Source organism: Arachis ipaensis, chromosome B10, assembly GCF_059453495.1.
Source record: "Arachis ipaensis isolate K30076 ecotype BB chromosome B10, ASM5945349v1, whole genome shotgun sequence".
NCBI classification, from domain to species: Eukaryota; Viridiplantae; Streptophyta; class Magnoliopsida; order Fabales; family Fabaceae; genus Arachis; species Arachis ipaensis.
The window spans coordinates 75,968,308-75,971,845 of NC_142435.1; the positions used below are offsets into that span (position 1 = coordinate 75,968,308).

The following is a 3,538-nucleotide window of genomic DNA, read 5'->3' on the forward strand; positions in this document are numbered from 1 at the left end:
GTTAAACGCCAGTCTGGTGCCCATCTTTGGCGTTAAACGCCCAGAATGGTGCCAGACTGCGCGTTTAACGCCCATTCTGCTACTCTTACTGGTGTTCAAACACCAGTAAGCTCTTCCTCCAGGGTGAGCTATTTTTAATGCTGTTTTTCATTCTGTTTTTGATTTTTCAGTTGTTTTTATGACTTCACATGATCATCAACCTAAAAAAACCATAAAATAACAATGGAAAATAAATAGATATAATTAAATAACATTGGGTTGCCTCCCAATAAGTGCTTCTTTAATGTCAATAGCTTGACAGTGAGCTCTCATGGAGCCTCACAGATAATCAGAGCAAGGTTGGAGCCTCTCAACACCAAACTTAGAGTTTGGTTGTGGCCTCCCAACACCAAACTTAGAGTTTAAATGTGGGGGTTTTGTTTGACTCTGTATTGAGAGAAGCTTTTCATGCTTCCTCTCCATGGTTACAGAAGGAGAACCTTGAGTCTTGAATACAAGGTAGTCCTCATTCAACTTAAGGACCAACTCTCCTCTGTCAACATCAATCATAGCTTTTGCTGTGGCTAGGAAGGGTCTGCCAAGGATGATGGATTCATCCTCATCCTTTCCAGTGTCTAGGATTATGAAAACAGCAAGGGTGTAAAGGCCTTCAACCTTCACTAGCACGTCCTCTACTAGTCCATAAGCCTGTTTCATTGATTTGTCTGCCATCTCTAGTGAGATTCTTGTAACTTGTACCTAAAAGATTCCCAGTTTCTCCATTACAAAGAGTGGCATGAGGTTTATCCCTGACCCCAGGTCACATAGAGCCTTCTCAAAGGTCATGGTGCCTATAGTACAAGGTATGAAGAATTTTTTGGGATCCAGTTTCTTCTGAGGTAATGTCTGCATCATTAATGCATTCAGTTCATTGGTGAACAAGGGGAGTTCATCCTCCCAAGTCTTAGAACCAAATAACTTGGCATTCAGCTTCATGATTGCTCCTAGATATTTAGCAACTTTCTCTTCAGTGATGTCTTCATCCTCTTCAGAGGAAGAACATTCATCAGAGCTCATGAATGGCAGAAGAAAGTTCAATGGAATCTTTATGGTCTCTGTATGAGCCTCAAATTCCTTTAGTTCCTCAAAGGGAAACTCCTCTCTATCCAGAGGACATCCTATGAGGCTTTTCTCACTGGGACTCACGTCCTCCTCACTCTCTCCAGGTTCGGCCATGTTGGTCATGGTTATGGCCTTGCACTCTCTCTTGGGATTTTCTTCCGTATTGCTTGGGAGAGTACTGGGAGGAGTTTCAGTAATCTTCTTACTCAGCTGACCCACCTATGCCTCCAAATTTTTAATGGAGGACCTTGTTTCATTCATGAAACTTAGTGTGGTCTTGGATAGATCAGAGACTATGGTTGCCAGGACAGAATGGCTCTGTTCAGAATTCTCTATCTGTTGCTGAGAAGATGATAGAAAAGGCTTGCTATTGCTAAACATATTTCTTCCACCATTATTATTGAAGCCATGTTGAGGCTTCTGTTAGTCTTTCCATGAGAAATTTGGATGATTTCTCCATGAAGGATTATAGGTGTTTCCATAGGGTTCTCCCATGTAATTCACCTCTGCCATTGCAGGGTTCTCAGGATCATAAGCTTCTTCTTCAGAAGATGCTTCTTTAGTACTGTTGGATGCAGCTTGCAATCCATTCAAACTCTGAGAAATCATATTGACTTGCTGAGTTAATATTTTGTTCTGAGCCAATATGGCATTCAGAGTATCAATTTCAAGAACTTCTTTCTTCTGAGTTGTCCCATTATTCACAGGATTTCTTTCAAAAGTGTACATGAACTGGTTATTTGCAACCATTTCAATGAGTTCCTAGCCTTCTTTAGGCGTCTTCTTCAAATGAAGCGATCCACCAGCAGAGTTATCCAATGACATCTTGGACAGTTCAGACAGACTATCATAGAATATGCATATGACGCTCCATTCTAAAAGCATGCCAGAAAGACATCTTCTGATCAACTGCTTGTATCTTTCCCAAGCTTCATAGAGGGATTCGCCTTCCTTCTGTCTGAAGGTTTGGACTTCCACTCTAAGCTTACTCAATTTTTGAGGTGGAAAGAACTTTGCCAAGAAGGCATTGACCAGCTTTTCCCAAGAGTTCAGGCTTTCTTTAGGTTGTGAGTCCAACCATGTCCTAGCTCTGTCTCTTACAGCAAAAGGAAAAAGCATAAGCCTGTAGACCTCGGGATCAACTCCATTGGTCTTGACAGTGTCACAGATTTGCAAGAATTCAGCTAAAAACTGATGAGGATCTTCCAATGAAAGTCCATGAAACTTGCAATTCTGTTGCATTAGAGAAACTAATTGAGGCTTAAGCTCAAAGTTGTTTGCTCCAATTGCAGGAATTGAGATGCTCCTTCCACAGAAGTAAAAAGAGGGTGCAATAAAGTCACCAAGCATCTTCCTTGCATCTCAACCATTGTTGTTGGGTTCGGCCATGTTTGTTTTGTTTGCTTCCTTTTCAAGGTCCTTTCAGGTTCAGGATCAGCTTCAACAAGAATGCCTTTATCTTTATTCCTACTCATATGATAGAGAAGAAAACAAAGAAAGTACAGAATCCTCTATGTCACAGTATAGAGATTCCTTAATGTGTCAGAGGAAAAGAAGAATAGAAGGATAAGGTAGAGAGGAGAATTTGAACTTATGAAGAAGGAGAGAGTCCGAATTGCTAATTGAGGAGGATTGTTAGTCCTTAAATAGAAGAAGGTGAGAGAGGAAATTTTCGAAAATTTTTAAAAGAAAAAAAATTAAAATTTAAAACAATTAGTTAAAGAATTTTGAAAAATGGTTAGTGGTTTTTCGAAAATTAGAAGTGAGGAAGTTGCTAGGTGATTTTGAAAAATCTTTTGAAATCAGTAATCAAAAAGATATAATTGAAAATTATTTTGAAAAAAGATGTGGTAGAGAAGATATGATTGAGAAGATATGATTGAAAAACAAATTATAAAAAATTAAATTAATGATATGATTGAGAAGACATGAAAAATATAAGATTTTGAAAAATTAGTTTTAAAACTTTCAAAATTGAAAAAGATTTGAATTGAAAACAAAATTACCTCCTTGATGCTGTCCTGGCATTAAATACCCAGAATGGTATCCATTCTGGCGTTTAACGCCCAAAGTACTACCCTTTCGGGCGTTTAATGCCCAGCCAGGTACCCTGGCTGGCGTTTAAACGCCAGTTTTCCTTCTTCACTGGGCATTTTGAATGCCCAGCTTTTTCTCTGTAATTCCTCTGTTGTATGTTCTAAATCTTCAATTCTCTGTATTATTGACTTGAAAGGACATAATTTTGAAAATTTTTGAATTTTTAATGATGAGAGAGAAAAACAACAGAATGAAACTTAAACATGAAAAACTAAGATCAAATAAACAATGCATGCAGGACACCAAACTTAGAAATTTTCATATTAGAGACACTAACAAATTGAGAATGCACATGCAAAACAACAAAAGACACAAAACAAGAGAATTTAAAGATCAGACC

General features: G+C 38.4%; 1 non-coding gene across 1 annotated transcript; it reads left to right on the forward strand.

Moving 5' to 3' along the window:
• Nucleotides 1–1,984: 1,984 nt before the first annotated feature.
• LOC148580475 (small nucleolar RNA R71) lies at nucleotides 1,985–2,088 on the forward strand. Its single transcript, XR_015898636.1, has one exon. It is a non-coding gene; the product is annotated as a small nucleolar RNA R71 (small nucleolar RNA).
• Nucleotides 2,089–3,538: the final 1,450 nt, after the last annotated feature.